This window comes from Fringilla coelebs (assembly GCF_963513975.1).
Source record: "Fringilla coelebs genome assembly, chromosome: 3".
In the NCBI taxonomy this organism is placed as follows: domain Eukaryota; kingdom Metazoa; phylum Chordata; class Aves; order Passeriformes; family Fringillidae; genus Fringilla; species Fringilla coelebs.
This window is the reverse complement of record NC_140030.1, coordinates 107878887-107892242: the sequence shown is the minus strand read 5'-3', so window position 1 is coordinate 107892242 and position 13356 is coordinate 107878887. Positions and strand designations below refer to the sequence as shown.

Genomic DNA, 13356 nt, shown 5'->3' with positions numbered 1-13356 from the left:
GGTGGGAGAGAAATACTAATTAGTGGTAGGATGAACTGACCCTTTTTGAGGCCTCCAAAATGTAGGTTCTGGTGCTGGCTTGCCGTGGTGGGGAGAGGGTGAAGATGGAACTTGGAATGGTTATGAAAGGATTGATGTCATGTTGTCTTTGAACTGGCATATTTTCAGTGGCCACTCTTTCTGTTCCCTTGTAGTAACTGGATGGATATTAGATAGATATTACTACCAGCTACCCTCTTAAGGGAAAAGTGGGTTTTTGGGTAAGAAGACATTTATATACTGCAAATAGTTTCATTAATGTGTTCTTCAGCTGTGTTTGTTTTTTTCTGCTGTTACTATTGCTGAGGAAAGTTGAGCTTGAATTGCTTTGCATGCTGTAGTGGGATGGGTTGAGTTTAGAGAGCAAATGGTAAGATGAAGAATAAATACTAGAAATAACAATTGGTCATTTGTTTATTTTGTTAGAGTACTGATTATTGTTTTCAGATATAGTGATGGAAGTAAATTATCTATAATCTAGTTCAGTGCAGTTATTTGGATTCATTTGCTTGTCATATTATACCAAAAGTTCTCATCAAATCATGAGATATAACAAGTCTTGATTTAAAAAAGAAAACCCAAAACCAAACAACCACTCCAGCAGAGTTAAGTGTGTTGTTATGCCCTTAATTCTGTATTTTACTTTCTGCATGCAATCATTTGTATTATTTGGCAATCATTATGTGGTAATGGAAGTGAGCCGAAACACTCTAAGTGCAGAGCTGTCTTTTATAAAGAGATTTTTAGAAATAAATGGGTTGTGGCAAGGGACTCTTATATAAAATACATCAGCATACACAGAGTATCTTCCATATTTAGTGGCACTACAAAAATATTCATAATTATGTTATGTGTGGAGTAATCCTCATGGGAGCAATTTCATATAATTAATTTCCAATAATTGCATTACTGTGTAATATCATATCATATGAGTAGATGGATACTCTGTATGGTGGGTGGAAACTATAAATGCCTAATTCTTTAGTTCTTGAAAGAGAATAGATTCAAACAGAAATTACTTTTTGCAAGGATGATAAGGCAGGTGAAGTGTCCTACTCTGTGAGGAAGCAGCACCAGGCTTTTCCCAGCAGGTCTGTATTAGGAGTGCCAAAGAACTTATGCTTTGGTTCAGGGTGTATTTTTTATTTATGGTTTTGGAGCTTACTGGGGTCAAGTCACAAATGAATTTGGCTTCTTATTATTTTCACCTCACTTTTGAAATCACAGTACATGAGAATTCTTTGAAGTAAGTTTACTGATGTAAGCTGCTGAATATGACATTGTTTCATTAAAACATAAGACTTCTGGCTTACATTATATTCAAGTTCCTTATATGTCCTCTAATAACTCATAGGAGGCCTGGCTAAAAAGGCAGAGGCCTTGTCAGACTTTGGGAGGTGCTTTACAGAGTTTTTGTGAAGATTTCTACTCAGAAAAACTGATACCTACCTTTCACAGCGTTTTAAAAATCTTCGATTTCTCCCTGCCCACTTTTGTATTACTTGTACAGAGATTGTAGTAACAATAAATAGGCTAGAAATGTCACTTAGAAGCTAAATCACTGTCTATTATAACTATCAAAAAATGTATTTTTTAATTTAATATACTTGGTTGGAGAGATTAGTTTCTGACAGTAAATTATTGCTCACTAATTATGGCTGTCCTTGTGCCAGTTGAGTGGATTCTGAGTAATATCTGAGGTGTTACTGGTATTTGAAAATCAAAATAAAATTATTTTATTTTATTTTGGAAGTTTAAAGTTAAGCTTTTTTTCAGTGTTGCTGTTTTCTTGGCCACTTTAGGCCAAGTCCATGACAGCTTAGTACCGATGGGGAGGCTCTGAAGCAGTCTGAATGGCTTGGCTTGCTTGAGAAGATGGAGGAAAGGTGGCATATTGACCTTTGAGGTATTTTCTTTTTCCAGATCTTTTTAGTTTTACCTCTTAATTTTCACCATCTCCATTTAGTATGTGTAGCAAGTATCTAAGGATAAGGGGAGTATCAGGGTAAGTGATTTAGTTAGTTGGGATCAAGGGTCTTCTTCTGTATATGGGAAGAGATGAAGGATAAATAAAGGAGAGAGGGCTAAGAAAATACAGCTCTCATGATCTGTTAGGATCTAAACCAAAATATATAAGCTTTGTTCCTGCAATGGTGAGGGGGGCTGCCATGAAAAAGTAGCCCTTTTATTTTTGTGATAACAGCTGGTAAGAATCAGGCTAACTCATGTTGTTAAAGAAAAGTGGAAAAAAAAATAGTCTTTAGCTTCTGTTTTGAAAAGTTTGCCCTAACAAAAATGTCCGATTGGTTGCTTTGGCTGCTGCTTGGCAGACAGAGCTGTGCCAGTGCCACCCCTGCTCTGTCAATTGCAGCACAGTGGCTGAATGACATCTCTGCCCTGCTGGGAGGTTTTTGCCAGCCTTAAGTTTCCTGAGCTTCCCGTGGGGAGAGGGAAGAGGAAGTGTTTAAAATGCTCCTTGACTGATGATTTTTAAGTGAATGCTTATTCCAGCTGGGCCAGCACGAGGTCAGTGCTGGCTGTGCTTGGTGACACTCATGTGCAGCAGCTCTTCAGCATGAGTGTGTGTCCCTGGCACTGCCCCGAGCCTGGGCTGGCCTGTGTCATCCTCCCAAAGGGTGCCATGGGTCTGCTTCTCCATCAGCTGCTTCTCCACAGTGAAACAAAGCCAGAAAACGTTGGGCAAACCTATTTCTGCTCCAAGTCCTGAGAGAAATGGGTTTGGGAGGCTGAGAGAATTCGGTTTGTTCAGCCTGGAAGAGAGGTGGCTTTGGGGTGACCTTATTGCAGCCTTCCAGTACCTCGAGGGGGTGTAGAGGAGTAAATCTGGTGCAGGTAGCTGGGGTGGAATTCTGGGTGGGAGCCTGACACAAGAGCTTCCCACCCTTGGATAACAAAGGGCAGGAAGATGGGTAGTGCCAGGCAGGGGAATGGACATGGAGAGATATAAATGCAGGATGTCCCCCAGGCAGGGAATAACGTGCAGTGAATCCAATGATTTCAGAAGGCTGAACAAATGCTTTATTGAGCTATACTATATTATATTACACTATATTACTACTATATTATACTCTGTACTAAACTTTACTAAAGAAAAACCTGTGACCCTTACAGACAGCCACCACACAGCTCTGACCTAATTGGTCAATCAATCCAAACAACCATCACCAGAGCCCAATTAATCAATCACTTTTGGTAAACAATCTTCATAACACATTCCACCTGTTCCAAACAACAGGAGCAGCAAATAGAGATAAGAATTGTTTTCTCTTCTTCCTCTGAGCTTTCTCACTGCCTTCCCCAGGAGAAATCCTGGGAGGGTTGTGCCTGCTGCTCTCTGTGAAGAGAGCTGTGGCCACAGTGAGACACAGCAGGAATGGTGGGCTCAGGAGGAGGAGGAGTGAGACTTGAGTGGAGGTAGGCTGTGAGGGGATAAAAGCCCAGAGGTTCCTTTGTTGAGGTTCCTCCTTGGAGGCACCAGCTTGAGTTGTTGCTTTGTTGTTGTGCCATGAATAAATTGCTTTATGGAATGAGACATCTGAGGCTCTGCCATGGGAAACCTGGGGTCAAACCACTGAGGAAACCTGGTCTGACTGTGTGGGCTGTGCAGGGAGTCAAGTGGGGACCCCTTGGGTCATTGGAGCCACCATGTAGGGGCTTTGGTGCTGGCTGTGCCAGTCTCTGGCATTGGGAGTGTGACTGCCAGAGAGTCTTGTGAATGGTTAGAATAGGAAATTTCCCCAAGAGAAGCCTAAAAGAAAGTTGGAGAGGCGCTTCTTAGATGAGCACTTAGTTACAGGACAAGGGAGAATGGATCCACATTGACAAAAAGTAGGTTTTGGTTAGATATTGGGAAGAAGTTCTTCCCTGCGAGGGTGGTGAGGCACTGGCACAGGTTGCCCAGAGAAGCTGTGGCTGCTCCATTCCTGGAAGTGCTCAAGGCAAGGTAGAATGGAGCTCTGAGCAACCTGGGATAGTGGAAGGTGTCCCTGCCCACGGCACAGGGGCTGGAAATGGATGATCTTCATGGTCTTTTTCAACCCAAACTATTTAGTACTTCTGTGAAAGAAAGCTTGTATGTCGAGTGAGAGAGGCAGGGGGGGAAGCCAGGACAAAATCCAGGTATTGTTCTGTCTCTTTTCTTCTAAAGAGCAGCACAGCTGTCAGAGGTTATTATATCCTTAATTATTCCAAGTTTATGTAGTGACTTTCATGTATATAGGATCAAGAAAGCCCTTCTCCATTATGCTGTTCATTTCTCTATGAAAAGTTTGTGTCTCATGTTAGCAGTGAGTGTTATTTGCAAACAAACTGCACCCTACTAGTACTTTCCTACGCTGTTCTTGGGAAAATTTCTGTATAAATATAAATTTCTCAATTCCTGGTTTTAAAGTGTGTGTTTTCAGAACACCAGGGGTACTGTCCATTGAATGCTGCTGCTGTTTGACATTCTGCTCTTTACAATAAGTTAAATTAAAAGTGGAATGGAGATTCTCAGGAGGATATATGGAAAAATGTTTTCCTGAAGCTGAATATAAGCTGGTTTTCTGTTTAAGAAGCCTCCTGGCTTAAAAATTATTGGGGCAAAGCATGTTGCAATGTGACCACCCAGCTTTTTCCATTCAGTTTCAAAGAGAATCTCTGTCTTTGGCTGTGCTTTTAGCTGATGTTTTTTAAGAAATATTCTGAAGTTCATGAAAAAATAAATGGTATTTAACCTATAAACAACATCTGACTTGATAATATCCTGTATGAATGCTTCTAATAATGGCATTATATGAAGTCCTGCTGATAATTTGGAAGTTGGTGATAATTTCCAGCTTTTTTCTTCTTCATTGCATTGAATTTACAGGGCTTTGGAACATTCCTACAGTCAAAATTGTCCCCCAGTTAAAGATGAGGACATGTCTGAATTATTTAATTTTCCATGCCTTGCATGGAAGCTTCTAGATATTTGTGAAGACAAGTCATGGTGGAGACTGCTGAGGTCCCTGGTTCTCCTCTTGCAAAGATGTGCCGGAAGGTAGGATTAAGTACTTCAGTCTGAATAGTTTCACTCTTTTTTGAGCTTGAAATTCTACTTCCACTTAAGTAGCAGATGGAACAGTTCTGCTTCTGAGTAACTTTAGAAAGTAGGTGCTTATTCTGTGGTGGTGTGCTTAGGTTTCAGCTTTATGTGTGGTTGTCTTAATCAAAATACCAAGATAGGAAGGAGAACTCTTTGAGGCTTAGACTTTTTTTCCTATCCTAAACTGAAGGAAACAAACCCTGTGGTCCCAGTCTGCTCATGGTTGCTTAAGGTGAACAGTTGAATCTGAATGTCTTTCTAATGAGGTGTTTTTGACTACAATTACTTTCCTGATTTTTCCCCCATCCTTTTTTATTCAGTTTGTGATACCTGTAATTCATAAAAAGTAATAAATCTCATAAACTGTCAGACAAATGGCATTCTACAGTGTTCTTCTAAATATTTTGAAGTATGGAAATATTTAACAAGCAAGACAATATTTTCAGGATACCTTTGTTGAAGCTCCCCAGATTGGCAAAATATGGAATCATAGGATGGTTTGAACTGGAATGGGCCTTAAAGATTATCCAGTTCCAATCCCCATGCCATGGGCAGGGATGCCACTTGCCAGACAAGGTTGCTTAGGGCCCCATCCAGTCTGGATTTGAACACTTCCAGAGATGGGGTGTTGAGAACCTCTCTGGGCAACCTGGTTCATTCATTCAGCAGCCTCAGAGTACAGAATTTCTTCCTTTCATCCAATCTTAGCACACTCTCAGTTTAAAACAAAATCTGTGTGTGACTAATGGAACGCATTGGTATTAGAATGTGAAATCAGATTTTTTTTAAATGCATGCTTTGCTTTTATATGGTAATAAAATGCTGACTTCTATGTAAAATGTATTAGATTTAACATGCTTCCTTGAGAAAATCTTTTTCAGCTGCATCTGACTGTTCAATAAGGCTGCAACTATCATATGGTAAATGGGATGGCTTTTGGAGATGAAATCATAAAGATATTTTTCCTTGCCCCTTCCCTCAAGGCTGTGGAAATGGAGAAGAATTTCAGTTGGGTGCATGTGTTTGCCCAGTTTTACACTTGGATTTTAAACAAATGCAGGATGAAACTGTAGGTTGTGCATTTTTAGGTATGCATCATTGGCTGCTCTTTTGCAGTTTCAGTGCTATAAAAGAATATTTACCTTGATCTTATGTAAGTCATGAGAGATGAGTGATTCTGGCAAATTGAGAATGTAAAAGAGACATTTCCACTGTTTAAAAATGCACAGATATCCACTGATTTGTTGAATCTTCATGTAAATGTCTAGTGTGTATTCATTTAGCATGTTGTGTGGACTGGCAGGTGTATGACTAATGGATTGCTTTGTATTAGTCAGCAGATGCAGAGGTGAAGAATAGAAAACACCCAGAAAATGTTAATTTATCTGTTCATCCCACCTGAGCAGCTCTTAAAACCCCTGCAAGGCTGAGCTGCCTCTGCAGTTTTCATAATGTAATGTTGCATCTACATTAATTAGTGGTTTTGGTAAGAGGCCAAAAGGAATGTATTTGTTTCTTAATAAGAAAATAATTATTGTATAATTTTCTTTGACTGCATCAGCATTTTTGAGTAGTTTTCATGTGAGTTAATGAGTATCTCTTTGCAGAAGAATAATCTTTCCTCTTTTGGTGGGTAAAATTGTGTGTGGGAGTAAAAACCTTATTGGTCCATGTGTTTGTAATGTCTGCAGCACTGACTACTGCTCAGAATACACATATTCCTTTATGTTTATTTTCCATGCTTTTTAGGAATTCTATGTTGGTTGTTTACATGAGGAGTTAATGGACTAGCTTTTTTTATTCCTAATGGAAATGGCCCCTCCTGATGTGCTAGAAGGTCATCTGCTAATTTGTAAAGTGCATAACTCGAGGAAAATTACTTCCTTTGCTGTATCCACATTAAAATTAATACAATTTTATTTTAAATATATTAATATCTGCTGTTTGCTAACTACTCCATCTTACATTATGAAAACTTGGCAGTCTGAAGGAAGGTAGGAAGCTGGTGACAAAAGATTTTTGATAACCTTTATTTCCTAGAGGTAGCCACAATTCTGTCCAAACATATTTCAAGTTACAGTACTGCTCTTTCTCCTCACTGCCCACCTGTCCATGATTTGTGAACAGATAATTTAACAAATGATCATCTAAACCCTGTGCCTCTACTAAAAGGTAGAAAAACTGGTAGTCAGGAAAGATTTTTTTAAATGCAAGGGAATTAAGTGGTTGATACTATTAATAGCGGTCTGGCCATCGCAGGGCTGACATTTCTTAGTTGACAGAAAGATAAAAAGAAAAGCAAGCATTTAGACCATCTGTATGTCTTTAAAGTGATTTGGGATCTGAGAAGACATCTGATTTCACTAAAGAAGCTAAACATTCCCCAGAAGATAGTAGTAATAGTGCAAGTTAAAGGGTGATCCTATTTTACTTTTCTCAAGGCTAATGGGAAATGGCTCATCAGAGATAGCTCCTGTTTTCTCTAAGAATTGGCCCAATTTGCTTAAACTGGAAGACTTTAACTGCACCATTTTCCAGGCCTGAAATGTTTTAATGGTCTTCTTGTTTGGAAGAATAGCAGGGAAATGATGCTCTAAATAAATAATATATACTCTAAATAAAAAAAACCCAACCAATTCCTCTACGCAGTAAGGGTAAATATCCTTAATAAAACTACCAGCAGGGTTTTTGTGAGTCAGAACAAGCATGAACATTTGAATGTATTTTTCAGACCTGTGGAAAATAATTTTGTGGGATCCTTATATCATTATTATGCAGTGAGGCATTTGGACTCCTACTGTGTGTTTCCTGATTGTGGATAGGTCATGGTTTTGGTGTTCACAGAGCTTCAAGTTCTGTGGGGAGTGGAGTTTGCTTTGGCTTGATTTCTACTTATGACAAAGCTATGATCAGAAAAGTTTATGTATTGCTTGAGTAGGAGGTAACTTGGAGGGTCATGGCTCTCAGATCATCTGGCACTGGGATGATCTTGCTCTACAAGACTGATATTAGTGCCTTTTCCAGCAGCATCCTGCAAACAGGAAGGATCTCCCTCCTTTTGTGTCACATTAAGGAGCTCATTTCTTCCATCTCCATGCAAGGCAGCAGGTACCTCTGGCTCCTCACCACTGCTTAAACAGTTCAAAGGAGAGATTTCTGAAAAGAAATTAGAGATGTCCCAGCATGGTCTGCTTTCCTTTGGATATTTCTAGTTGGTTGACCCATCACTGGAAGCTGTTGGCTTCTGGCAGTGTGTACATCAGCTCAGAGCAGCAGATATTTCCAGCTGTGCAAACTGGAAATCCTTACTTAGTGCTTGCTGTATCAGTTTAGGACAGCTGCTTCATGTAGCTGAAGTAGCCTATTATCCACCTACTGCATGTTGGTGGAATATAGTCTGTGGTTGATTAACCAATAAACTTGCAATTTGTTGCTCTTGCCTTTGCTGGCACCTGGAGATGAGTGAGGAAAATGCTCTGGAGAGGTCATCTCTCAAAGGTGATGAATGCAAGTGCTCCTACATTGGTAGCCTCATTTTTTCATTGAAATGCAAAGAAGTAGGTTTAAATTTGGCAATTCTAATAATATGATCTGTTAAATACAGAAAGTAACTTGAACTAGTGACTTTTGAATCTTTCATATATGGGTCTGTAGGTTCTTTTGAAGAGTTACCAATGAAAGACTAGTATTTTTTCATCAAGATAGGTTTGTTCACAGGCATGTAAGTTACTTTCTCTATTTTTTAAAAAAATCCAGCACTTACTGTTGAAGGAATGCAATGGTTTCTAGCAAACAGGTTTAACCCAGGTTTTCAGTACAACATCTGGCTGGGAAGGTTGCTGGGATAATACCTTGACTTGTAAATCTCACTCTGGAGTCAAAGCTGTGTGTTATGGATTTGTATTTCTAAAGGCAAATACTTTCCATCACCAGCAAAGTTATCGTGGTCTTCAAGTGGATTATGATTATCCCTCAGAAAGAAAAACTTGTATGACAATCTTACAATGCAGAGGCATGATAAAAATATTGCATGTGAAGGTGAACTAATCTTAGGTTGCATAAGGTCATACAAAGGTTGTCTTTTTAATCTGAAGTGCCTCTTCCTAGGCTAATCTTGTAATAGTCAATCTGGGTATAAAAGTCACCTTACCAGTGTAGAAGGAAATAATTTTAAAAAAATGTTTTGGCTGAGTAACATTCTCAATGAGCACAGCCTTATTAAAGATACCATTTTTAGATACTGTACAATTTTACACATTTTTCTTGGTTTCTTTCCAAACCCATAAAATAATGGACCAGCTACACCAGGGACTTGCAAAGGACTTCCTTCTATGTGTTGCTGGTTTTTATCTATGAGAGATCATTTTGTGTCTGTTGTAGTTGATGCCTAAAATGGTTTACTTTACAGTTTTCAGATCAAAGAGCAATCATGACATTATGTGATACTTTACAACATTTGTAGCTGTGTCCTCATTTTTGATGGTATAAATGCAGTGAGGGGAGAACTGCATCTTAGTGAGCTTAATGGTATTGATAGAATATCTCTAGTCTTAATCAGTCCCTGGGGCAACCTAAATCTGTATATAATGAGCATTCTGGAAACAGTGTGTCTACCTCTATTGTTAGAAATCAGAGCTTAGTGGGCTTTTTTTTGCTTTTGTAATTGGTGTGATGTTCAACTTGAGTAAATTTCATTCACATTAACCTTGAAGTAAGGAGCTTCAAGTTGTTGGTTGCTATTTTTTCATGTCTCAAGTGTTTTGTTTTTCATTTCTTTGTGCTTTTTATCATAGGAAAATGAAATGGAGTTAATACCTTTTATTTGTTACAACTTCTTTTATATTCTTTGTTTAAAAAGAACTTATTTCAGTTGCTTGCATAAGGAATGAAAATTAAAAACAGGTGGCATCAGCTCTGTTGCACTTTTTAAAGAGACGCTAACAAGGCTGCTGGCTTTACAGGCTTATCGACAGAAAACAAATGAATTTTATCCTTTCTCTTCTCTTCACTGCTTCTTCCTTCTTTTTCCTCTTAGTTGTGCTTTTCTGGGCAGGCATAATAATTGAAGTGTACAGCATATGATTGTTACTGACTGGCAATGTGATCCAGCCTGCACGTGGCTCTTGACTTCACTGCATGTGAGTTGGAATCAAAGTTGTTGTACAGCCAACTTCAGGAAAGATTTGAAAAAAACTGAGGAAAGGTAGATAACCTTTTGGGGCCTTACAAGATCCTGTTCCAGGTGTAAAATACTCAAACATCATTTAAGGCTCTGAAAAGTACTGTAAATATTTTAAATAGAATAGTACAAAAATTGCTAGGTCAGTTTTTGTCACTAATGTTATCCATCTTTGTGAGTTGTTTCTCACTCAGGGACGTAGCTCAAGGTGGAATTCTCTTCTGAGTGTTTTTCTTGGCTTTCCTGTAAGTTTGTTGGCTTTTTTGGGTTTTTTCTTAACTAGTCCCAATGTACATATTGTGGAGGATAGCGTCAATGTTTTAAAAAGTAGTCCTTTAGCTGGATATCGTGTACCTAAGAGAATTCTATTTCCTTCTTCACTGACTTGTTTTCCACTTTACCTTCTCATGTTTTTTGGGGTTTTTTTTGGTGCTTTCATATGGAGGTCTGCCTTTTAATGGATGATCTTGTTTTCTTTTTTACATCAAGGCATTGTTTCCCATTTCTTCATTGTTTTAATTTGCTGATGTTGGGTGTTTTTTTTAAGAAGAGGTGCAAGACCTTTAAGCATATATGTTTATACATGTTTAGAAGAGATGAGCTGTGTCCATGTAGTTATTTCTACATAATAAAAATGATACCAATGTCTGGGTCTGTGCTGGAGGGGAGGTGTGATGTGCAGCGCATTGCTGAACACTGTTTCCCTCAAGGATTGTATGGGTGTTGCCCTAGTTGTGTATTTTCCAGCCCTTTCATATGGAGATGGTATTGAGCCCAGGAAGAAAACAAGTAGCTAAAAAGGAGGCAGAGAAGGTGCTCAATCCTTTGTATCATTTCCTAAACAGGGTATTGTCCTTTTGCAGACATTCCTGGCCATTTCAGCAGAGATTTATCTAATAAGTATTTTATGTCTTGCATGTATTCCCTTCCCATCTATCACCAAGCTGGGATTTTTCACTGTTGCCTCTGATTTAAATGGAGGAGGCTCTTGCACTTGTCCTGTTGCAGAGTCTGCATGCAAAAATGGGAATTACCATGGTCATCCTTTGCACAGCAGGAATGATCACATTGCATTGCCGTGTGACCGCGCAATACAGGAGAAACTGTGTTCCTGTTTGGGTTTGCTGTTCAGTGGCAAAAGCATGTGGAAGTATGGAAGAGATGTAGCACACATTTAACTGGCAGTGGTTGCCTAATGCTTTGTTCTGAGTTTCTCTTGGATTTGTCAGTTTTCTTGTATGTTCTCCAAAATTGCTGATCACGTTTATAGAAAAGCATTAGGCGGGAAGTGTCATGTCTTTGTCATGAGTTGAAATATTGCAAATAATATTTCTGTTGAAGGATTTGTTCTGAAACGCTCAGATTTTCCATATATTTTTAGTATATGAACCTATTTTATAGATGAGCAAATCTTACATGATATACATTTGTTTAATTTTTAATGCTGTATCATGACATACTAACAACTTGCTGTCCTTAAGAGGTAAAGAGAAATCCTTTTACTGTTTTATACATCACACAAAACTTTCAGTACCATGAGTGAAATTTGCATATTACTTTATAAAACATTATAGGAAGCTGCAATTTAATGATGTTTACAGGAATCTGAGTTAGAATTTTTTCTGCTGGTGCCATACTGAAGAACATTTGTGCATACAATTATGCTCATAACTTATTAAAGCTAGTATGAAATTTAAATAAAATGGAGTTGAAGTTGTACAGAAATCTGTTTAGTTGTGGAGGTTAGAAAATTACAGATCAGGTCTGCTAAGTAGCTAGGGTTTTTTTCCAGTTTTACATTTAATCACATTTATTCCCTGTTCAGCCACATTATTTGCTTGTTAAATGCACAGGAGAATATTTTTTGTAAATTACCTAAACTTTTAATAGCTTATGCACACAGATTCTAGGGAGAATTAGTACTGTCAATGCAGTACTAGAAATGCATTTTAGATTGATTAACTGCTATTTAAAATGTCTAGATGCCGAAGTCAGGCAGTTTTTTCATGTATATGATAGAAACACCCCCCCATAGCAGATCTGTGAGCTGTTAAGATTCCCTGATCCAGGGTGAATTGAATTGAAGGGGAGATTTCCCACCTGTTTTGGGTTTGTGTTTTCAAAGATGAGGGGAATTGTTTAAAGCTTTTCTCTTTTTCTTGGTGCAGTTCACAAAATGCACAAAACCTATTAGGTGTTTTATATAATGCCATGTTTGAAACTAGAAACCTTCTTGGTCATCTTGCTGGGGTTCCTTCTAATTTTCTTTCTGATTTTGACCTTCAGAAGGGACACTCTGGGTGAGCCCTGTGCCACTCCTGGACATGGGAATACTGCTGAGGTGGAATCTCCATTCCATGCTGTGGGCTGTAGCAGTATTAAGCACTTCCCACATGAATTTGCAATGGAAAACAGAAGATAAGTTGGATGAATGTAGCCCCAGGTCATTTGAATAAAACCAAACAAACCTCCAAAATGCTTTATACAAAAAGCCATTCTTTCATCTTGGGACTTCTTGTTTTCTCACTTGCTTTATTGCACTGTAATTCTTTTATTTGCTGTGCATAAGGAACATTTCAATGACCTTTCTGTGAAGTTAATCAACATTTTTTTTCAACTACCAGTCAAAGGAGTAAGAACATGGCTGTCCCTAGCCAGAAGTTGCATTTCATGAAGGAAAACTGCAAGTTCTCATAATATTCAAGCCCAATTCATTAATTATCATTTTAAATAAGACTTGTGTGAAAAAACAATAAAATAAAATTTTAAAAATCAAATGGAGAACCTGACAGATTAATGCTGATAAAACACTTTGGAGGTGTAAAATGCTGTTTCCAGTAGAAGTCATTTAATCTGTTTGAGTTTTTTTCCTTATGGCATGGGTTTGTGTGGTTTTGATTCAGAATGAGCTGTTGCAGTCAGAGTTCTCACAAAGGTGCTCAGCTTCACCCAAGTGCCTTGCTGCCCAGCTGGGGACATGTATCATCAGCTCTGCCCTGTCTTGCTGGTTAATTATCTCTGTGGGCAAAGCTGGAAAGAGAACACATGAAAG

At 38.5% G+C, this 13356-nt stretch overlaps 1 protein-coding gene across 6 annotated transcripts in view; it reads left to right on the top strand.

Annotated features, from left to right (window-relative positions):
• The window catches only part of MACROD2 (mono-ADP ribosylhydrolase 2), an 842889-nt gene that overhangs the window by 410967 nt on the left and 418566 nt on the right, over positions 1 to 13356 (top strand). The gene's annotated exons all lie outside the window — the stretch shown is intronic.